Source organism: Schistocerca nitens, unplaced genomic scaffold (genome assembly GCF_023898315.1).
Source record: "Schistocerca nitens isolate TAMUIC-IGC-003100 unplaced genomic scaffold, iqSchNite1.1 HiC_scaffold_250, whole genome shotgun sequence".
Classification (NCBI taxonomy): domain Eukaryota; kingdom Metazoa; phylum Arthropoda; class Insecta; order Orthoptera; family Acrididae; genus Schistocerca; species Schistocerca nitens.
The window spans coordinates 14,548-36,525 of record NW_026045791.1 but is presented as its reverse complement, the minus strand read 5'-3'; the positions used below and the strand labels follow the sequence as shown (position 1 = coordinate 36,525).

Sequence of the window (21,978 nt, the reverse complement as noted above, 5' to 3'; positions counted from 1 at the left end):
GTCGAGACAAGTCGAGACAAGTCGAGACAAGTCGAAGTCGAGACAAGTCGAGACAGTCGAGACACACTATAGGCTGGTCTGCAGCGAGTAAGAGGGGGAAAAAACATTAAGTTAAGGGCGCGTGGCGAAAGTACTCATACGTGACATTAAAAAGCCTGTTGCGGTGGCCGGGAATCGAACCCGGACCAACTGCTTGGAAGGCAACTATGCTGACCATTACACCACCACCGCACAAGCGAGCGCCCCGACGCCGCGCTGTGTCGGCTTCCCGCCTGTCGGCAGCGGCCGAAGGTGATCGTACCTGGCAGGCGCATTTCGAGGTAGGCTAGGGGAGCACATCCAGGCGCGTTCGGACAGCGTATCCGCGCACATTTCGCATCCTTGGCAAGAGTCGGCGCCGGCGACGCAAGAGTACGCAGAGGACCGCGTTCTGGCGGCATTTTTAAGCAGTACAGTGCAGGATTCAGCGTCTGCAGCATCTTCTCGACAGAATGCTACGGCGCTTGACGGCAGTCCCACTTTCCCTTGAGACATCTGCTCGGGAAGCAGCGTGCAGTTACTACCGGCCCGAGCATCGGTGGTTCAGTGGTAGAATGCTCGCCTGCCACGCGGGCGGCCCGGGTTCGATTCCCGGCCGATGCATCATTTTGCTTTTCCCACGATAATGCTGCCGTGTGGCTTGCGCGCTTGAGATGCACGATCCACATGAATGTATAGCAGGATTCCCTTGAGAAGAACCGAGAACGCAGCACTCGCGGGTCCCCACTAGGACGCTCGCATGGTGTTCTACAGACTAGCGTCGGCCTGGCCTCGCAAGTTGCTGTGTCCAGGTGCCTCCGAGGCACTGAACGTTAACGACAAGGAGTGCTGCCTATCGTTTGCAAATCTGCAGCAACACCGCAATCAACTGGGCTGGCAATGCACGTGTAGCAACAGAACACGTTATCCAGGAAGTACAGTGTCTTTACGTCTAACATTGGGTGTGGTACTTACCCAGTTTCCAGGACAAGCGCTTCACCTGTGCCTCGGTAGCGCAGTAGGCAGCGCGTAAGTCTCATAATCTTAAGGTCGTGAGTTCGATCCTCACCCGGGGCATTTAATTTTCTGTGACTGATGGTGATGCTGTTGCTAGGGCACCAACTTATTTCTTGTTTTTTATCCACAACGTTTTCAACGCTTCAGCGGGAAAATGTTTACTCCCTGTTATTGCTACTTACAGCTTCCCTTTTCCTCTTCTCCTAGCACAGCATGAAGCCAAAAACATTGCTCTGAGACGTTTGAGGTGCGCGCCTTGCCAGTCAGTATGCGCAAAGACGCTCGCAAAGAGAGAAGGGCGCCGACGCGGGACACGACACGAAATGCTACAAGCGACCGTCCGATCCGCCGCAGGAACGCCCGCATCCGGTGTGGTCTAGTGGCTAGGATACCTGGCTTTCACCCAGGAGGCCCGGGTTCGATTCCCGGTACCGGAACGGAACTTTTTCCACACGAATCGTGACAAGTTTGAGCTGTCCGAGCTGCCGTTTCCCGTCCTGCTCGCAATATATCTACTGTTTCGTGACCGTCAGCAGAGTATAGACGAGGGAAGCAGACATCCGACGACCATAGAAATGGTGTACGGCTTCATGCCATACGTTTGCAGCGTAGGGCTGAGCGAGCGCAACTGTCGAGGCCCGTTAGCTCAGTTGGTTAGAGCGTCGTGCTAATAACGCGAAGGTCGTGGGTTCGATCCCCCCACGGGCCACAACGCTTTTACTACCACGAAAAGGCAGCGCCGATTTCAGCTGGCGAGTGTGATGACCAAAACATCATCACCCTGCGTGGAAGTTGACAGAGGATCCGAACCCGACTTGTCGGGAAGCGCTACAGCATTCACTCGGCAATGGCCATAATATGTTGAATACACTGGTTCTCAACCGATAAAGAGAAGATGAAAGGAAATGTCCGATTGCCGATGCGTAACAACTTTGGCCCTTGTCGGTACTTGGGCGGGAGAGCGCATGGGGACACAGGGTACTGTTGGCAGTTTTACTTCCTATTTTTCTTTCTCCTTTGTTTTCGGAGCTACAGCCCGATTCGGTCAGGGAGACGCCACCGTGAAATGAACGGGCGTGCTGTGTGTACATCGCCTCGCCTCTCCTTACCTCTCTCAGTCGTTTCTCGTGCTTGTCGTTTTGATATAGGCCGATTGGAGAGCGTCAGCTCTCGCGTCAGCTGAGCAAAGTCGAGACAAGTCGAGACAGTCGAGACACACTATAGGCTGGTCTGCAGCGAGTAAGAGGGGGAAAAAACATTAAGTTAAGGGCGCGTGGCGAAAGTACTCATACGTGACATTAAAAAGCCTGTTGCGGTGGCCGGGAATCGAACCCGGACCAACTGCTTGGAAGGCAACTATGCTGACCATTACACCACCACCGCACAAGCGAGCGCCCCGACGCCGCGCTGTGTCGGCTTCCCGCCTGTCGGCAGCGGCCGAAGGTGATCGTACCTGGCAGGCGCATTTCGAGGTAGGCTAGGGGAGCACATCCAGGCGCGTTCGGACAGCGTATCCGCGCACATTTCGCATCCTTGGCAAGAGTCGGCGCCGGCGACGCAAGAGTACGCAGAGGACCGCGTTCTGGCGGCATTTTTAAGCAGTACAGTGCAGGATTCAGCGTCTGCAGCATCTTCTCGACAGAATGCTACGGCGCTTGACGGCAGTCCCACTTTCCCTTGAGACATCTGCTCGGGAAGCAGCGTGCAGTTACTACCGGCCCGAGCATCGGTGGTTCAGTGGACGACAGTCAGCCGGCGGACGCGGTCGAGGTCGGACGTGCTGTGCTGCGCGCCGCGCCGTCGTTGTTTTCGTGTGGTGAGTCACTGCGCTTGCTTCAGTGTCTACCAGTGTTTTGGTGTAATCTGGAAATGAACTCGATTTCGTGATGTCTCAACCGAGTAGGAAAGACACATTGAAGTTTACTTTTGACAGAAACTTTGTCCGACCTAAATCTTTTGAAGTTGAGCAATGGTTAGAAGATGAAGTAAAGATAGGACTTGAGGATATAATCGGGATACATCTTTCGATTGTCAGTAGCACCGTTTTCGTTAAATTAGCTCGATCAGACATGTGTGAGAAAATAGTTGAATCTTGTGGTGGTATCCTCAAATTTAAACATAGCGATGGCAATGTGGGTGAAGTTGTTGTTTCGCATGCCGGCCTAGGAATACGGACTGTTCGACTCTTTGAACTTCCATTTGAAATAACCAGTGAACAGATCAACGCAGTGCTCTGTCCCTACGGTAAAATCATCAGCAATATTGCGTCACGTTGGTCTAGTGCACATAAATTCCCGGTTCTTAATGGGGTGCGGCAATTGAAAATCGAGCTGCAGAAGCACATCCCGTCTTATGTTAACATATGCGGGTATCGTGCGATAGTAATGTACAATGATCAGCCTCGAACGTGTGCCGCATGCAACTCGACAGGTCACGTGCGTGCCGAATGCATGCAGAGGCGAGTGGCGCAGCTGCCTGCCGGCGAGGCAGCCAGGCCCCCCGCGATGACAACACTGCCTGTGACGTACGTCGCCGTGGCGCGTGGGCTTTCGGCTCCATCCACGGTCACCGAAATCAGTGAAAATACTGTCGTGCCTGCGCCAGTGACGCAAATGGGGACTGTTGCAACGCCGGAAGAGACCCCACCTAAACCCATAGAAGTATCGCCGTCCGTAGTAGTCACAGAAGAACAGGCATCCGACATGCAAACGGCTGCGTCCCAATCGGCCGCTGCTACTCCACGGGGGGAATCTCCAGCAGGTTCCGATCAAGGCCCACACAATCGTACGTCTCCCAGAAAAACTAAAAAACGGAGAGTTGCCCGCCAGGGTGCAGAACAGATTGCACCGGTTCTGCGCGAAAAGGCTAAACAGATAGGTGAACAACTCAGTGACAAAGCATCTGATAGCACAAACCATGATCATCCCTCAGCCAGTTTACCATCAGTCCTTGACAATGTCTCAGATGCTCTCCCTCTGAACCCTGAACAGTCAGCTCAACTCCGAACCGACTGTGATGTCCGCATGGTCAAACTCTATCCTGCACCAGAGTCGGTAACGACCTCGACACAACCGCCGCCAACTAGTTGGGCGGACGATACAGAATCCACTGCCGAAGTAGACAGTATGGATACTTCCGAAACGGTGACAGCCGTCACTTCAGTCTCCAAAGTCGACGATGTTACCGAGAAAGATAACGCCTCGACAGAAACTGCCGCGCAAAAAGAACGCACGACTGATCCCTTTTCAACCGGAGACTATTTTTAACTCTGCCTTTAAAGTGACTGTCAATACATGTTTTTGTTATCTGGAATTGCTTCCAAAGTGCTTCTACGACGTGACTTGTTTTTTCCAGCGTTATTTCTGTTTGATATCGGACTGATTTTAGGTATTGCTCCTGTTTAGTCCACCACTATTCCGCCACAGGCCTATCGACTTGCTACTCTCAATATTAATAAGATACGTAGCGCTCTTAAACTGCAACACTTAAAGGACTTTTTATATGCAGCTGATGTAGACATTTTATTTGTACAAGAAGTAACAGAGATCAGGCTTGATTGCATACCAGGTTATAATGTGATCACTAATCCTGGGGCCGGTTGCGAATTAGGTACAGCTTTTATTGTGAAGGAAGGTATCATTATTACCGTCGTCACAAAACTGCCGAACAGTAGGGGCATTGCGGGCACTTTTTATAACAACAGACTAATTAATGTCTATGCCCCATCCGGTTCCAGTAATAGACGTCAAAGAGCAGAATTTTTTAAAGAAGAAATAGTTCCTCTCTTTGGCGTCCGCCACACCAATGTCATCTTCGGAGGCGACTTTAACTGTGTCATCAGTGCAAAGGACCAGACTCCCAATCTTAACAAATCACTTGAACTGGAACGAATTGTACGAGACTTGCGCTTAGTTGATTCTTGGGAGCTCAAGCATGGGGCAGCACCTGGGTTTACCCATATCACGACCCATTCGGCAAGCCGTCTTGATCGAATTTATGTCACACCCACTTTGAGGAATAACATTCTGCAGTCAGAAGTATGGCCAGTGGCTTTCTCAGATCATGCTGCATACATCTGTACTATAAGTCTAGACCGACAACGGACGTGTCGATACAGGGGCCTGTGGAAATTAAATGTTTCACATCTACAAGACTCGGCGTGTCAAGAAGCCTTCCTCAATACCTGGCGAGAATGTGAGCAACGATTTGCCTCTTATAATTCGGCCATTGATTGGTGGCTGAGGTGCGCCAAACCTAAAATTAGGTGGTGTTTCATGAACTACGCACGGGAAAAGAGCTTTTGGCTTCAAAGGACGATCAATTTCTATTTTCATTGTCTGCGGGAACTGTATATGCTCGGTACTTCGGCTGTCGAGAATTGTCAACGAATTAAGAAAATCCAGGCCAAAATCCTAACCCTAAGGAGGACGCAGCTAGAAGGCTACAAAGTCAGGTCACGGGTCCAGACAACTGTACACCAAGAACTCACCTCAGTCTACCATATGATCCAAGAAAGTAAGAAAGGGTCCCGTAAAATACTGACGGAGTTAATTGCTGAGGATGGCGCAACGCTGACTACGCACAACGAGATTAAAGCGGCGGTGCTAAACTACTTCACCACCTTGATGTCAAATAAAGAAGTTAACGTGCAAGCGCAGGATGCTCTTTTGAATAATTTGCGCAACAGAGTCAGTCTCGTGGACGCGGAAAAGCTATTCGACGTGGCGACCGAAGAAGACGTGGAATATGTACTCTGGAAAAGTGCTAAGAATAAATCCCCCGGACCTGACGGAATTCCCGCCGAATTCTATCAAAAATTCTGGAACACCATAAAGGCGAAGATCACTTGCATCTGTAACGAACTTCTAGACCACAACAACGTGATCCCCACCAGCTTCTGTGAAGGCATAATCGTTCTAATTAAAAAAAACCTCAGGCAGTGCAAACGTAAAAAATCTCAGACCGATAACGCTGCTCAACAGCGACTATAAAATCTTTGCGAGACTTTTGGCCCAAAGGCTTAAATCTACAATGACCAGTATCATTGGCCCTTACCAGACCAGCGTGGGCAAGGATCGGAAAATTCGACAGACTCTGTGCGACTACCGTGATTTAATCTCTATTGCGGAAGTCTGTAAGCTGAAATGTGCCATCATATCTTTGGACTTCGACAAAGCCTTTGACAGGGTAAACCACCAGTATCTCTTTCGTACCATGTATGCGATGGGTTTTCCACCTGGGTTCGTCGCAATTATAAAACAGATGGTAGCGACTAATTTATCCAGAGTCATCATCAATGGCCAGCCTACCCGAGCAATCGAGATAGCCAGTTCCGTCAGGCAGGGCTGCCCAATGTCCATGGCGCTTTTTGCGATTGCCATTGAGCCTTTGTTAGCTACCCTGACGCAAAGTTTACAGGGCATCGTCATACATGGATCCCGAGTAGTGTGCAAGGCGTATGCAGACGATGTCGGTTTCCTTGTACTAAATAGAACTGAAGTGGAGACCGCACTACAGCTAGTCAGGCAATATGAGCACGCGTCAGGTGCACAACTAAACTGGACAAAGTCCGGAATATTCAATATTGGCCGCGGCCTCGGATCGCACCCTCACGGACAACTACGTCAGCTGAAGATATTCAAGTGCCTTGGAATTGATTTTCAGAGTAATATTCGGCACACCATTGCAACCAACTATCGAAAGCTTCTACGGACTATTCGTGCCAGCATACGGGAACACAGTGTACGGAAACTAAATGAAATTCAGAAAGTAACGGTCGCAAATGTCTACCTCACCTCGAAACTCAATTATATCGCTCAAGTTTTACCAATGTCTGCACTCACTGCAAAACGAATCATGTCAGCATTAGGACAGTTTGTCAGCCGTCACCACATTTTTAAAGTTCAGTTTGACACCTTAACGCTTGCCACAGAAAATGGTGGCTTAAATCTTGTCGATGTTGAAAAGAAGGCGCAAGCTTTATATATATCAACAACTTTCCACCAATGGAAACACTCAGCTGATAGTCTCGCTGCTCACCTGCTTACTGAGATAGCTCCGGCCGACCTCAGTCCACCTATCACGGTGCAACATATTCCAAACGGACTTTACCACTTAAAATGGTTTTTACTGGAGTACAGTTATGTACACACAAGGATCCCCGAACAAGAAATGAAGCCAGTGAAACACGTGTACCAGGAACTCATGAAAGATAAGAAGAAAAATAACATTGAAGAAAAATACAACTTTTACGACTGGAAGGTAATCTGGGAGAACATCCATTGTCCGTATTTGCCGTCTACACTGAAAGCCACTTGGTATTTCGCAGTTAACAGAAAATTGGCAACTAACTCCAAACTACATAACATACACCTCGCAGCATCACCTTTGTGCACAACGTGTAATTTAATGGATACTGATGAACACAGGTTTGTGTGCGACAACATAAAAGATATATGGGAATATATCACGAACAAGTTAGCACTCATTAGTAGAACATCGCCCAGATATATAACACCTGCTGCCTTTCTGACGCCGGACGATACCCCGTACCCACGGACGAGAAGGAACGCACTAAACTGGTTAAAAGCCGCTACTGTACATTACTTATTTACAAAAGAAGACAAGAGTAAAGAAGACTTCTGTGTCTATCTTACCACTCAGCACCATATGCTAATGAAAACGAAAAACTATAAGGATAACTTCGCCAACTACCTGCTCAAAACTGTAACGTAAAAAAAAAAAAAAAAAAAAAAAAAAAAAAAAAAAAAAAAAAAAAAAGGGACTACCACATCAATTGATTGAATTTCATGTTAACGAACATTCAGCAGCTACTCACTCAAGATCAGACGGACCATCTATAAGGCGAATAATATGTCATGTTGACCGAACCACAAGTTACTAACACCACTGAAGTAATCAATTGGCAAGAGATCAAGCTTCATTTCGTAAGAAGAAGAAAATTCAGTTTTCTCTTTCGAGCAATATTTTAGTTCTCTTTCAATTTCGCAGAGTTCAGAACAAAGCTTTTTAATTTTAGAAGCAATGGATTTTCACTTTTCTTTTAACTTCCTTGACGTTTTCTGTTACCACAAGGCACTGGAGCCGCCATAAATTTCAGTTACTATTTCCTTAATATGGATGCTTGTATCGTAAACGAAGCATGTAATTCCACATCGTTTTCATTTTCCTTAAATCAAAGGCCTTTGATGCCACACCGACGAAGGTGAATTAATGGCGAGCAGAAGGACGGGCTATAAGGGGTGGATGGAGGCCCAAAAAATAATAAATAAAAAAAAAAAAAAAAAAAAGTGGTTAAGGAGTCTGACTCGAAATCAGATTCCCCAAAAAAAAAAAAAAAAAAAAAAAAAAAGTGGTAGAATGCTCGCCTGCCACGCGGGCGGCCCGGGTTCGATTCCCGGCCGATGCATCATTTTGCTTTTCCCACGATAATGCTGCCGTGTGGCTTGCGCGCTTGAGATGCACGATCCACATGAATGTATAGCAGGATTCCCTTGAGAAGAACCGAGAACGCAGCACTCGCGGGTCCCCACTAGGACGCTCGCATGGTGTTCTACAGACTAGCGTCGGCCTGGCCTCGCAAGTTGCTGTGTCCAGGTGCCTCCGAGGCACTGAACGTTAACGACAAGGAGTGCTGCCTATCGTTTGCAAATCTGCAGCAACACCGCAATCAACTGGGCTGGCAATGCACGTGTAGCAACAGAACACGTTATCCAGGAAGTACAGTGTCTTTACGTCTAACATTGGGTGTGGTACTTACCCAGTTTCCAGGACAAGCGCTTCACCTGTGCCTCGGTAGCGCAGTAGGCAGCGCGTAAGTCTCATAATCTTAAGGTCGTGAGTTCGATCCTCACCCGGGGCATTTAATTTTCTGTGACTGATGGTGATGCTGTTGCTAGGGCACCAACTTATTTCTTGTTTTTTATCCACAACGTTTTCAACGCTTCAGCGGGAAAATGTTTACTCCCTGTTATTGCTACTTACAGCTTCCCTTTTCCTCTTCTCCTAGCACAGCATGAAGCCAAAAACATTGCTCTGAGACGTTTGAGGTGCGCGCCTTGCCAGTCAGTATGCGCAAAGACGCTCGCAAAGAGAGAAGGGCGCCGACGCGGGACACGACACGAAATGCTACAAGCGACCGTCCGATCCGCCGCAGGAACGCCCACATCCGGTGTGGTCTAGTGGCTAGGATACCTGGCTTTCACCCAGGAGGCCCGGGTTCGATTCCCGGTACCGGAACGGAACTTTTTCCACACGAATCGTGACAAGTTTGAGCTGTCCGAGCTGCCGTTTCCCGTCCTGCTCGCAATATATCTACTGTTTCGTGACCGTCAGCAGAGTATAGACGAGGGAAGCAGACATCCGACGACCATAGAAATGGTGTACGGCTTCATGCCATACGTTTGCAGCGTAGGGCTGAGCGAGCGCAACTGTCGAGGCCCGTTAGCTCAGTTGGTTAGAGCGTCGTGCTAATAACGCGAAGGTCGTGGGTTCGATCCCCCCACGGGCCACAACGCTTTTACTACCACGAAAAGGCAGCGCCGATTTCAGCTGGCGAGTGTGATGACCAAAACATCATCACCCTGCGTGGAAGTTGACAGAGGATCCGAACCCGACTTGTCGGGAAGCGCTACAGCATTCACTCGGCAATGGCCATAATATGTTGAATACACTGGTTCTCAACCGATAAAGAGAAGATGAAAGGAAATGTCCGATTGCCGATGCGTAACAACTTTGGCCCTTGTCGGTACTTGGGCGGGAGAGCGCATGGGGACACAGGGTACTGTTGGCAGTTTTACTTCCTATTTTTCTTTCTCCTTTGTTTTCGGAGCTACAGCCCGATTCGGTCAGGGAGACGCCACCGTGAAATGAACGGGCGTGCTGTGTGTACATCGCCTCGCCTCCCCTTACCTCTCTCAGTCGTTTCTCGTGCTTGTCGTTTTGATATAGGCCGATTGGAGAGCGTCAGCTCTCGCGTCAGCTGAGCAAAGTCGAGACAAGTCGAGACAAGTCGAGACAAGTCGAGACAAGTCGAGACAAGTCGAGACAAGTCGAGACAAGTCGAGACAAGTCGAGACAAGTCGAGACAAGTCGAGACAAGTCGAGACAAGTCGAGACAAGTCGAGACAAGTCGAGACAAGTCGAGACAAGTCGAGACAAGTCGAGACAAGTCAAGTCGAGACAAGTCGAGACAAGTCGAGACAAGTCGAAGTCGAGACAAGTCGAGACAGTCGAGACACACTATAGGCTGGTCTGCAGCGAGTAAGAGGGGGAAAAAACATTAAGTTAAGGGCGCGTGGCGAAAGTACTCATACGTGACATTAAAAAGCCTGTTGCGGTGGCCGGGAATCGAACCCGGACCAACTGCTTGGAAGGCAACTATGCTGACCATTACACCACCACCGCACAAGCGAGCGCCCCGACGCCGCGCTGTGTCGGCTTCCCGCCTGTCGGCAGCGGCCGAAGGTGATCGTACCTGGCAGGCGCATTTCGAGGTAGGCTAGGGGAGCACATCCAGGCGCGTTCGGACAGCGTATCCGCGCACATTTCGCATCCTTGGCAAGAGTCGGCGCCGGCGACGCAAGAGTACGCAGAGGACCGCGTTCTGGCGGCATTTTTAAGCAGTACAGTGCAGGATTCAGCGTCTGCAGCATCTTCTCGACAGAATGCTACGGCGCTTGACGGCAGTCCCACTTTCCCTTGAGACATCTGCTCGGGAAGCAGCGTGCAGTTACTACCGGCCCGAGCATCGGTGGTTCAGTGGTAGAATGCTCGCCTGCCACGCGGGCGGCCCGGGTTCGATTCCCGGCCGATGCATCATTTTGCTTTTCCCACGATAATGCTGCCGTGTGGCTTGCGCGCTTGAGATGCACGATCCACATGAATGTATAGCAGGATTCCCTTGAGAAGAACCGAGAACGCAGCACTCGCGGGTCCCCACTAGGACGCTCGCATGGTGTTCTACAGACTAGCGTCGGCCTGGCCTCGCAAGTTGCTGTGTCCAGGTGCCTCCGAGGCACTGAACGTTAACAACAAGGAGTGCTGCCTATCGTTTGCAAATCTGCAGCAACACCGCAATCAACTGGGCTGGCAATGCACGTGTAGCAACAGAACACGTTATCCAGGAAGTACAGTGTCTTTACGTCTAACATTGGGTGTGGTACTTACCCAGTTTCCAGGACAAGCGCTTCACCTGTGCCTCGGTAGCGCAGTAGGCAGCGCGTAAGTCTCATAATCTTAAGGTCGTGAGTTCGATCCTCACCCGGGGCATTTAATTTTCTGTGACTGATGGTGATGCTGTTGCTAGGGCACCAACTTATTTCTTGTTTTTTATCCACAACGTTTTCAACGCTTCAGCGGGAAAATGTTTACTCCCTGTTATTGCTACTTACAGCTTCCCTTTTCCTCTTCTCCTAGCACAGCATGAAGCCAAAAACATTGCTCTGAGACGTTTGAGGTGCGCGCCTTGCCAGTCAGTATGCGCAAAGACGCTCGCAAAGAGAGAAGGGCGCCGACGCGGGACACGACACGAAATGCTACAAGCGACCGTCCGATCCGCCGCAGGAACGCCCACATCCGGTGTGGTCTAGTGGCTAGGATACCTGGCTTTCACCCAGGAGGCCCGGGTTCGATTCCCGGTACCGGAACGGAACTTTTTCCACACGAATCGTGACAAGTTTGAGCTGTCCGAGCTGCCGTTTCCCGTCCTGCTCGCAATATATCTACTGTTTCGTGACCGTCAGCAGAGTATAGACGAGGGAAGCAGACATCCGACGACCATAGAAATGGTGTACGGCTTCATGCCATACGTTTGCAGCGTAGGGCTGAGCGAGCGCAACTGTCGAGGCCCGTTAGCTCAGTTGGTTAGAGCGTCGTGCTAATAACGCGAAGGTCGTGGGTTCGATCCCCCCACGGGCCACAACGCTTTTACTACCACGAAAAGGCAGCGCCGATTTCAGCTGGCGAGTGTGATGACCAAAACATCATCACCCTGCGTGGAAGTTGACAGAGGATCCGAACCCGACTTGTCGGGAAGCGCTACAGCATTCACTCGGCAATGGCCATAATATGTTGAATACACTGGTTCTCAACCGATAAAGAGAAGATGAAAGGAAATGTCCGATTGCCGATGCGTAACAACTTTGGCCCTTGTCGGTACTTGGGCGGGAGAGCGCATGGGGACACAGGGTACTGTTGGCAGTTTTACTTCCTATTTTTCTTTCTCCTTTGTTTTCGGAGCTACAGCCCGATTCGGTCAGGGAGACGCCACCGTGAAATGAACGGGCGTGCTGTGTGTACATCGCCTCGCCTCTCCTTACCTCTCTCAGTCGTTTCTCGTGCTTGTCGTTTTGATATAGGCCGATTGGAGAGCGTCAGCTCTCGCGTCAGCTGAGCAAAGTCGAGACAAGTCGAGACAGTCGAGACACACTATAGGCTGGTCTGCAGCGAGTAAGAGGGGGAAAAAACATTAAGTTAAGGGCGCGTGGCGAAAGTACTCATACGTGACATTAAAAAGCCTGTTGCGGTGGCCGGGAATCGAACCCGGACCAACTGCTTGGAAGGCAACTATGCTGACCATTACACCACCACCGCACAAGCGAGCGCCCCGACGCCGCGCTGTGTCGGCTTCCCGCCTGTCGGCAGCGGCCGAAGGTGATCGTACCTGGCAGGCGCATTTCGAGGTAGGCTAGGGGAGCACATCCAGGCGCGTTCGGACAGCGTATCCGCGCACATTTCGCATCCTTGGCAAGAGTCGGCGCCGGCGACGCAAGAGTACGCAGAGGACCGCGTTCTGGCGGCATTTTTAAGCAGTACAGTGCAGGATTCAGCGTCTGCAGCATCTTCTCGACAGAATGCTACGGCGCTTGACGGCAGTCCCACTTTCCCTTGAGACATCTGCTCGGGAAGCAGCGTGCAGTTACTACCGGCCCGAGCATCGGTGGTTCAGTGGACGACAGTCAGCCGGCGGACGCGGTCGAGGTCGGACGTGCTGTGCTGCGCGCCGCGCCGTCGTTGTTTTCGTGTGGTGAGTCACTGCGCTTGCTTCAGTGTCTACCAGTGTTTTGGTGTAATCTGGAAATGAACTCGATTTCGTGATGTCTCAACCGAGTAGGAAAGACACATTGAAGTTTACTTTTGACAGAAACTTTGTCCGACCTAAATCTTTTGAAGTTGAGCAATGGTTAGAAGATGAAGTAAAGATAGGACTTGAGGATATAATCGGGATACATCTTTCGATTGTCAGTAGCACCGTTTTCGTTAAATTAGCTCGATCAGACATGTGTGAGAAAATAGTTGAATCTTGTGGTGGTATCCTCAAATTTAAACATAGCGATGGCAATGTGGGTGAAGTTGTTGTTTCGCATGCCGGCCTAGGAATACGGACTGTTCGACTCTTTGAACTTCCATTTGAAATAACCAGTGAACAGATCAACGCAGTGCTCTGTCCCTACGGTAAAATCATCAGCAATATTGCGTCACGTTGGTCTAGTGCACATAAATTCCCGGTTCTTAATGGGGTGCGGCAATTGAAAATCGAGCTGCAGAAGCACATCCCGTCTTATGTTAACATATGCGGGTATCGTGCGATAGTAATGTACAATGATCAGCCTCGAACGTGTGCCGCATGCAACTCGACAGGTCACGTGCGTGCCGAATGCATGCAGAGGCGAGTGGCGCAGCTGCCTGCCGGCGAGGCAGCCAGGCCCCCCGCGATGACAACACTGCCTGTGACGTACGTCGCCGTGGCGCGTGGGCTTTCGGCTCCATCCACGGTCACCGAAATCAGTGAAAATACTGTCGTGCCTGCGCCAGTGACGCAAATGGGGACTGTTGCAACGCCGGAAGAGACCCCACCTAAACCCATAGAAGTATCGCCGTCCGTAGTAGTCACAGAAGAACAGGCATCCGACATGCAAACGGCTGCGTCCCAATCGGCCGCTGCTACTCCACGGGGGGAATCTCCAGCAGGTTCCGATCAAGGCCCACACAATCGTACGTCTCCCAGAAAAACTAAAAAACGGAGAGTTGCCCGCCAGGGTGCAGAACAGATTGCACCGGTTCTGCGCGAAAAGGCTAAACAGATAGGTGAACAACTCAGTGACAAAGCATCTGATAGCACAAACCATGATCATCCCTCAGCCAGTTTACCATCAGTCCTTGACAATGTCTCAGATGCTCTCCCTCTGAACCCTGAACAGTCAGCTCAACTCCGAACCGACTGTGATGTCCGCATGGTCAAACTCTATCCTGCACCAGAGTCGGTAACGACCTCGACACAACCGCCGCCAACTAGTTGGGCGGACGATACAGAATCCACTGCCGAAGTAGACAGTATGGATACTTCCGAAACGGTGACAGCCGTCACTTCAGTCTCCAAAGTCGACGATGTTACCGAGAAAGATAACGCCTCGACAGAAACTGCCGCGCAAAAAGAACGCACGACTGATCCCTTTTCAACCGGAGACTATTTTTAACTCTGCCTTTAAAGTGACTGTCAATACATGTTTTTGTTATCTGGAATTGCTTCCAAAGTGCTTCTACGACGTGACTTGTTTTTTCCAGCGTTATTTCTGTTTGATATCGGACTGATTTTAGGTATTGCTCCTGTTTAGTCCACCACTATTCCGCCACAGGCCTATCGACTTGCTACTCTCAATATTAATAAGATACGTAGCGCTCTTAAACTGCAACACTTAAAGGACTTTTTATATGCAGCTGATGTAGACATTTTATTTGTACAAGAAGTAACAGAGATCAGGCTTGATTGCATACCAGGTTATAATGTGATCACTAATCCTGGGGCCGGTTGCGAATTAGGTACAGCTTTTATTGTGAAGGAAGGTATCATTATTACCGTCGTCACAAAACTGCCGAACAGTAGGGGCATTGCGGGCACTTTTTATAACAACAGACTAATTAATGTCTATGCCCCATCCGGTTCCAGTAATAGACGTCAAAGAGCAGAATTTTTTAAAGAAGAAATAGTTCCTCTCTTTGGCGTCCGCCACACCAATGTCATCTTCGGAGGCGACTTTAACTGTGTCATCAGTGCAAAGGACCAGACTCCCAATCTTAACAAATCACTTGAACTGGAACGAATTGTACGAGACTTGCGCTTAGTTGATTCTTGGGAGCTCAAGCATGGGGCAGCACCTGGGTTTACCCATATCACGACCCATTCGGCAAGCCGTCTTGATCGAATTTATGTCACACCCACTTTGAGGAATAACATTCTGCAGTCAGAAGTATGGCCAGTGGCTTTCTCAGATCATGCTGCATACATCTGTACTATAAGTCTAGACCGACAACGGACGTGTCGATACAGGGGCCTGTGGAAATTAAATGTTTCACATCTACAAGACTCGGCGTGTCAAGAAGCCTTCCTCAATACCTGGCGAGAATGTGAGCAACGATTTGCCTCTTATAATTCGGCCATTGATTGGTGGCTGAGGTGCGCCAAACCTAAAATTAGGTGGTGTTTCATGAACTACGCACGGGAAAAGAGCTTTTGGCTTCAAAGGACGATCAATTTCTATTTTCATTGTCTGCGGGAACTGTATATGCTCGGTACTTCGGCTGTCGAGAATTGTCAACGAATTAAGAAAATCCAGGCCAAAATCCTAACCCTAAGGAGGACGCAGCTAGAAGGCTACAAAGTCAGGTCACGGGTCCAGACAACTGTACACCAAGAACTCACCTCAGTCTACCATATGATCCAAGAAAGTAAGAAAGGGTCCCGTAAAATACTGACGGAGTTAATTGCTGAGGATGGCGCAACGCTGACTACGCACAACGAGATTAAAGCGGCGGTGCTAAACTACTTCACCACCTTGATGTCAAATAAAGAAGTTAACGTGCAAGCGCAGGATGCTCTTTTGAATAATTTGCGCAACAGAGTCAGTCTCGTGGACGCGGAAAAGCTATTCGACGTGGCGACCGAAGAAGACGTGGAATATGTACTCTGGAAAAGTGCTAAGAATAAATCCCCCGGACCTGACGGAATTCCCGCCGAATTCTATCAAAAATTCTGGAACACCATAAAGGCGAAGATCACTTGCATCTGTAACGAACTTCTAGACCACAACAACGTGATCCCCACCAGCTTCTGTGAAGGCATAATCGTTCTAATTAAAAAAAACCTCAGGCAGTGCAAACGTAAAAAATCTCAGACCGATAACGCTGCTCAACAGCGACTATAAAATCTTTGCGAGACTTTTGGCCCAAAGGCTTAAATCTACAATGACCAGTATCATTGGCCCTTACCAGACCAGCGTGGGCAAGGATCGGAAAATTCGACAGACTCTGTGCGACTACCGTGATTTAATCTCTATTGCGGAAGTCTGTAAGCTGAAATGTGCCATCATATCTTTGGACTTCGACAAAGCCTTTGACAGGGTAAACCACCAGTATCTCTTTCGTACCATGTATGCGATGGGTTTTCCACCTGGGTTCGTCGCAATTATAAAACAGATGGTAGCGACTAATTTATCCAGAGTCATCATCAATGGCCAGCCTACCCGAGCAATCGAGATAGCCAGTTCCGTCAGGCAGGGCTGCCCAATGTCCATGGCGCTTTTTGCGATTGCCATTGAGCCTTTGTTAGCTACCCTGACGCAAAGTTTACAGGGCATCGTCATACATGGATCCCGAGTAGTGTGCAAGGCGTATGCAGACGATGTCGGTTTCCTTGTACTAAATAGAACTGAAGTGGAGACCGCACTACAGCTAGTCAGGCAATATGAGCACGCGTCAGGTGCACAACTAAACTGGACAAAGTCCGGAATATTCAATATTGGCCGCGGCCTCGGATCGCACCCTCACGGACAACTACGTCAGCTGAAGATATTCAAGTGCCTTGGAATTGATTTTCAGAGTAATATTCGGCACACCATTGCAACCAACTATCGAAAGCTTCTACGGACTATTCGTGCCAGCATACGGGAACACAGTGTACGGAAACTAAATGAAATTCAGAAAGTAACGGTCGCAAATGTCTACCTCACCTCGAAACTCAATTATATCGCTCAAGTTTTACCAATGTCTGCACTCACTGCAAAACGAATCATGTCAGCATTAGGACAGTTTGTCAGCCGTCACCACATTTTTAAAGTTCAGTTTGACACCTTAACGCTTGCCACAGAAAATGGTGGCTTAAATCTTGTCGATGTTGAAAAGAAGGCGCAAGCTTTATATATATCAACAACTTTCCACCAATGGAAACACTCAGCTGATAGTCTCGCTGCTCACCTGCTTACTGAGATAGCTCCGGCCGACCTCAGTCCACCTATCACGGTGCAACATATTCCAAACGGACTTTACCACTTAAAATGGTTTTTACTGGAGTACAGTTATGTACACACAAGGATCCCCGAACAAGAAATGAAGCCAGTGAAGCACGTGTACCAGGAACTCATGAAAGATAAGAAGAAAAATAACATTGAAGAAAAATACAACTTTTACGACTGGAAGGTAATCTGGGAGAACATCCATTGTCCGTATTTGCCGTCTACACTGAAAGCCACTTGGTATTTCGCAGTTAACAGAAAATTGGCAACTAACTCCAAACTACATAACATACACCTCGCAGCATCACCTTTGTGCACAACGTGTAATTTAATGGATACTGATGAACACAGGTTTGTGTGCGACAACATAAAAGATATATGGGAATATATCACGAACAAGTTAGCACTCATTAGTAGAACATCGCCCAGATATATAACACCTGCTGCCTTTCTGACGCCGGACGATACCCCGTACCCACGGACGAGAAGGAACGCACTAAACTGGTTAAAAGCCGCTACTGTACATTACTTATTTACAAAAGAAGACAAGAGTAAAGAAGACTTCTGTGTCTATCTTACCACTCAGCACCATATGCTAATGAAAACGAAAAACTATAAGGATAACTTCGCCAACTACCTGCTCAAAACTGTAACGTAAAAAAAAAAAAAAAAAAAAAAAAAAAAAAAAAAAAAAAAAAAAAAGGGACTACCACATCAATTGATTGAATTTCATGTTAACGAACATTCAGCAGCTACTCACTCAAGATCAGACGGACCATCTATAAGGCGAATAATATGTCATGTTGACCGAACCACAAGTTACTAACACCACTGAAGTAATCAATTGGCAAGAGATCAAGCTTCATTTCGTAAGAAGAAGAAAATTCAGTTTTCTCTTTCGAGCAATATTTTAGTTCTCTTTCAATTTCGCAGAGTTCAGAACAAAGCTTTTTAATTTTAGAAGCAATGGATTTTCACTTTTCTTTTAACTTCCTTGACGTTTTCTGTTACCACAAGGCACTGGAGCCGCCATAAATTTCAGTTACTATTTCCTTAATATGGATGCTTGTATCGTAAACGAAGCATGTAATTCCACATCGTTTTCATTTTCCTTAAATCAAAGGCCTTTGATGCCACACCGACGAAGGTGAATTAATGGCGAGCAGAAGGACGGGCTATAAGGGGTGGATGGAGGCCCAAAAAATAATAAATAAAAAAAAAAAAAAAAAAAAAGTGGTTAAGGAGTCTGACTCGAAATCAGATTCCCCAAAAAAAAAAAAAAAAAAAAAAAAAAAAGTGGTAGAATGCTCGCCTGCCACGCGGGCGGCCCGGGTTCGATTCCCGGCCGATGCATCATTTTGCTTTTCCCACGATAATGCTGCCGTGTGGCTTGCGCGCTTGAGATGCACGATCCACATGAATGTATAGCAGGATTCCCTTGAGAAGAACCGAGAACGCAGCACTCGCGGGTCCCCACTAGGACGCTCGCATGGTGTTCTACAGACTAGCGTCGGCCTGGCCTCGCAAGTTGCTGTGTCCAGGTGCCTCCGAGGCACTGAACGTTAACGACAAGGAGTGCTGCCTATCGTTTGCAAATCTGCAGCAACACCGCAATCAACTGGGCTGGCAATGCACGTGTAGCAACAGAACACGTTATCCAGGAAGTACAGTGTCTTTACGTCTAACATTGGGTGTGGTACTTACCCAGTTTCCAGGACAAGCGCTTCACCTGTGCCTCGGTAGCGCAGTAGGCAGCGCGTAAGTCTCATAATCTTAAGGTCGTGAGTTCGATCCTCACCCGGGGCATTTAATTTTCTGTGACTGATGGTGATGCTGTTGCTAGGGCACCAACTTATTTCTTGTTTTTTATCCACAACGTTTTCAACGCTTCAGCGGGAAAATGTTTACTCCCTGTTATTGCTACTTACAGCTTCCCTTTTCCTCTTCTCCTAGCACAGCATGAAGCCAAAAACATTGCTCTGAGACGTTTGAGGTGCGCGCCTTGCCAGTCAGTATGCGCAAAGACGCTCGCAAAGAGAGAAGGGCGCCGACGCGGGACACGACACGAAATGCTACAAGCGACCGTCCGATCCGCCGCAGGAACGCCCACATCCGGTGTGGTCTAGTGGCTAGGATACCTGGCTTTCACCCAGGAGGCCCGGGTTCGATTCCCGGTACCGGAACGGAACTTTTTCCACACGAATCGTGACAAGTTTGAGCTGTCCGAGCTGCCGTTTCCCGTCCTGCTCGCAATATATCTACTGTTTCGTGACCGTCAGCAGAGTATAGACGAGGGAAGCAGACATCCGACGACCATAGAAATGGTGTACGGCTTCATGCCATACGTTTGCAGCGTAGGGCTGAGCGAGCGCAACTGTCGAGGCCCGTTAGCTCAGTTGGTTAGAGCGTCGTGCTAATAACGCGAAGGTCGTGGGTTCGATCCCCCCACGGGCCACAACGCTTTTACTACCACGAAAAGACAGCGCCGATTTCAGCTGGCGAGTGTGATGACCAAAAGATCATCACCCTGCGTGGAAGTTGACAGAGGATCCGAACCCGACTTGTCGGGAAGCGCTACAGCATTCACTCGGCAATGGCCATAATATGTTGAATACACTGGTTCTCAACCGATAAAGAGAAGATGAAAGGAAATGTCCGATTGCCGATGCGTAACAACTTTGGCCCTTGTCGGTACTTGGGCGGGAGAGCGCATGGGGACACAGGGTACTGTTGGCAGTTTTACTTCCTATTTTTCTTTCTCCTTTGTTTTCGGAGCTACAGCCCGATTCGGTCAGGGAGACGCCACCGTGAAATGAACGGGCGTGCTGTGTGTACATCGCCTCGCCTCCCCTTACCTCTCTCAGTCGTTTCTCGTGCTTGTCGTTTTGATATAGGCCGATTGGAGAGCGTCAGCTCTCGCGTCAGCTGAGCAAAGTCGAGACAAGTCGAGACAAGTCGAGACAAGTCGAGACAAGTCGAGACAAGTCGAGACAAGTCGAGACAAGTCGAGACAAGTCGAGACAAGTCGAGACAAGTCGAGACAAGTCAAGTCGAGACAAGTCGAGACAAGTCGAGACAAGTCGAAGTCGAGACAAGTCGAGACAGTCGAGACACACTATAGGCTGGTCTGCAGCGAGTAAGAGGGGGAAAAAACATTAAGTTAAGGGCGCGTGGCGAAAGTACTCATACGTGACATTAAAAAGCCTGTTGCGGTGGCCGGGAATCGAACCCGGACCAACTGCTTGGAAGGCAACTATGCTGACCATTACACCACCACCGCACAAGCGAGCGCCCCGACGCCGCGCTGTGTCGGCTTCCCGCCTGTCGGCAGCGGCCGAAGGTGATCGTACCTGGCAGGCGCATTTCGAGGTAGGCTAGGGGAGCACATCCAGGCGCGTTCGGACAGCGTATCCGCGCACATTTCGCATCCTTGGCAAGAGTCGGCGCCGGCGACGCAAGAGTACGCAGAGGACCGCGTTCTGGCGGCATTTTTAAGCAGTACAGTGCAGGATTCAGCGTCTGCAGCATCTTCTCGACAGAATGCTACGGCGCTTGACGGCAGTCCCACTTTCCCTTGAGACATCTGCTCGGGAAGCAGCGTGCAGTTACTACCGGCCCGAGCATCGGTGGTTCAGTGGTAGAATGCTCGCCTGCCACGCGGGCGGCCCGGGTTCGATTCCCGGCCGATGCATCATTTTGCTTTTCCCACGATAATGCTGCCGTGTGGCTTGCGCGCTTGAGATGCACGATCCACATGAATGTATAGCAGGATTCCCTTGAGAAGAACCGAGAACGCAGCACTCGCGGGTCCCCACTAGGACGCTCGCATGGTGTTCTACAGACTAGCGTCGGCCTGGCCTCGCAAGTTGCTGTGTCCAGGTGCCTCCGAGGCACTGAACGTTAACGACAAGGAGTGCTGCCTATCGTTTGCAAATCTGCAGCAACACCGCAATCAACTGGGCTGGCAATGCACGTGTAGCAACAGAACACGTTATCCAGGAAGTACAGTGTCTTTACGTCTAACATTGGGTGTGGTACTTACCCAGTTTCCAGGACAAGCGCTTCACCTGTGCCTCGGTAGCGCAGTAGGCAGCGCGTAAGTCTCATAATCTTAAGGTCGTGAGTTCGATCCTCACCCGGGGCATTTAATTTTCTGTGACTGATGGTGATGCTGTTGCTAGGGCACCAACTTATTTCTTGTTTTTTATCCACAACGTTTTCAACGCTTCAGCGGGAAAATGTTTACTCCCTGTTATTGCTACTTACAGCTTCCCTTTTCCTCTTCTCCTAGCACAGCATGAAGCCAAAAACATTGCTCTGAGACGTTTGAGGTGCGCGCCTTGCCAGTCAGTATGCGCAAAGACGCTCGCAAAGAGAGAAGGGCGCCGACGCGGGACACGACACGAAATGCTACAAGCGACCGTCCGATCCGCCGCAGGAACGCCCGCATCCGGTGTGGTCTAGTGGCTAGGATACCTGGCTTTCACCCAGGAGGCCCGGGTTCGATTCCCGGTACCGGAACGGAACTTTTTCCACACGAATCGTGACAAGTTTGAGCTGTCCGAGCTGCCGTTTCCCGTCCTGCTCGCAATATATCTACTGTTTCGTGACCGTCAGCAGAGTATAGACGAGGGAA

The 21,978-nt window shown here is 49.4% G+C and overlaps 22 non-coding genes across 22 annotated transcripts; 17 read left to right on the top strand and 5 right to left on the bottom strand.

Annotated features, from left to right (window-relative positions):
• Positions 1-159: 159 nt before the first annotated feature.
• Positions 160-231, bottom strand: Trnag-ucc (transfer RNA glycine (anticodon UCC)). The gene has a single exon. It is a non-coding gene; the product is annotated as a tRNA-Gly (tRNA).
• A 340-nt stretch (positions 232-571) lies between these two features.
• On the top strand, positions 572-642 carry Trnag-gcc (transfer RNA glycine (anticodon GCC)). The gene has a single exon. It is a non-coding gene; the product is annotated as a tRNA-Gly (tRNA).
• Positions 643-1,022: 380 nt separating this feature from the next.
• On the top strand, positions 1,023-1,095 carry Trnam-cau (transfer RNA methionine (anticodon CAU)). The gene has a single exon. It is a non-coding gene; the product is annotated as a tRNA-Met (tRNA).
• Positions 1,096-1,400: 305 nt separating this feature from the next.
• On the top strand, positions 1,401-1,472 carry Trnae-uuc (transfer RNA glutamic acid (anticodon UUC)). Its single transcript has one exon. It is a non-coding gene; the product is annotated as a tRNA-Glu (tRNA).
• A 198-nt stretch (positions 1,473-1,670) lies between these two features.
• On the top strand, positions 1,671-1,744 carry Trnai-aau (transfer RNA isoleucine (anticodon AAU)). Its single transcript has one exon. It is a non-coding gene; the product is annotated as a tRNA-Ile (tRNA).
• A 602-nt stretch (positions 1,745-2,346) lies between these two features.
• Positions 2,347-2,418, bottom strand: Trnag-ucc (transfer RNA glycine (anticodon UCC)). Its single transcript has one exon. It is a non-coding gene; the product is annotated as a tRNA-Gly (tRNA).
• A 6,426-nt stretch (positions 2,419-8,844) lies between these two features.
• On the top strand, positions 8,845-8,917 carry Trnam-cau (transfer RNA methionine (anticodon CAU)). Its single transcript has one exon. It is a non-coding gene; the product is annotated as a tRNA-Met (tRNA).
• Positions 8,918-9,222: 305 nt separating this feature from the next.
• Positions 9,223-9,294, top strand: Trnae-uuc (transfer RNA glutamic acid (anticodon UUC)). Its single transcript has one exon. It is a non-coding gene; the product is annotated as a tRNA-Glu (tRNA).
• Positions 9,295-9,492: 198 nt separating this feature from the next.
• On the top strand, positions 9,493-9,566 carry Trnai-aau (transfer RNA isoleucine (anticodon AAU)). The gene has a single exon. It is a non-coding gene; the product is annotated as a tRNA-Ile (tRNA).
• An 823-nt stretch (positions 9,567-10,389) lies between these two features.
• Positions 10,390-10,461, bottom strand: Trnag-ucc (transfer RNA glycine (anticodon UCC)). The gene has a single exon. It is a non-coding gene; the product is annotated as a tRNA-Gly (tRNA).
• Positions 10,462-10,801: 340 nt separating this feature from the next.
• Trnag-gcc (transfer RNA glycine (anticodon GCC)) lies at positions 10,802-10,872 on the top strand. The gene has a single exon. It is a non-coding gene; the product is annotated as a tRNA-Gly (tRNA).
• A 380-nt stretch (positions 10,873-11,252) lies between these two features.
• Trnam-cau (transfer RNA methionine (anticodon CAU)) lies at positions 11,253-11,325 on the top strand. The gene has a single exon. It is a non-coding gene; the product is annotated as a tRNA-Met (tRNA).
• A 305-nt stretch (positions 11,326-11,630) lies between these two features.
• Positions 11,631-11,702, top strand: Trnae-uuc (transfer RNA glutamic acid (anticodon UUC)). The gene has a single exon. It is a non-coding gene; the product is annotated as a tRNA-Glu (tRNA).
• A 198-nt stretch (positions 11,703-11,900) lies between these two features.
• On the top strand, positions 11,901-11,974 carry Trnai-aau (transfer RNA isoleucine (anticodon AAU)). The gene has a single exon. It is a non-coding gene; the product is annotated as a tRNA-Ile (tRNA).
• Positions 11,975-12,576: 602 nt separating this feature from the next.
• Trnag-ucc (transfer RNA glycine (anticodon UCC)) lies at positions 12,577-12,648 on the bottom strand. Its single transcript has one exon. It is a non-coding gene; the product is annotated as a tRNA-Gly (tRNA).
• Positions 12,649-19,075: 6,427 nt separating this feature from the next.
• Positions 19,076-19,148, top strand: Trnam-cau (transfer RNA methionine (anticodon CAU)). Its single transcript has one exon. It is a non-coding gene; the product is annotated as a tRNA-Met (tRNA).
• Positions 19,149-19,453: 305 nt separating this feature from the next.
• Trnae-uuc (transfer RNA glutamic acid (anticodon UUC)) lies at positions 19,454-19,525 on the top strand. The gene has a single exon. It is a non-coding gene; the product is annotated as a tRNA-Glu (tRNA).
• A 198-nt stretch (positions 19,526-19,723) lies between these two features.
• On the top strand, positions 19,724-19,797 carry Trnai-aau (transfer RNA isoleucine (anticodon AAU)). Its single transcript has one exon. It is a non-coding gene; the product is annotated as a tRNA-Ile (tRNA).
• A 753-nt stretch (positions 19,798-20,550) lies between these two features.
• Positions 20,551-20,622, bottom strand: Trnag-ucc (transfer RNA glycine (anticodon UCC)). The gene has a single exon. It is a non-coding gene; the product is annotated as a tRNA-Gly (tRNA).
• Positions 20,623-20,962: 340 nt separating this feature from the next.
• Positions 20,963-21,033, top strand: Trnag-gcc (transfer RNA glycine (anticodon GCC)). Its single transcript has one exon. It is a non-coding gene; the product is annotated as a tRNA-Gly (tRNA).
• Positions 21,034-21,413: 380 nt separating this feature from the next.
• Positions 21,414-21,486, top strand: Trnam-cau (transfer RNA methionine (anticodon CAU)). The gene has a single exon. It is a non-coding gene; the product is annotated as a tRNA-Met (tRNA).
• Positions 21,487-21,791: 305 nt separating this feature from the next.
• Positions 21,792-21,863, top strand: Trnae-uuc (transfer RNA glutamic acid (anticodon UUC)). The gene has a single exon. It is a non-coding gene; the product is annotated as a tRNA-Glu (tRNA).
• Positions 21,864-21,978: the final 115 nt, after the last annotated feature.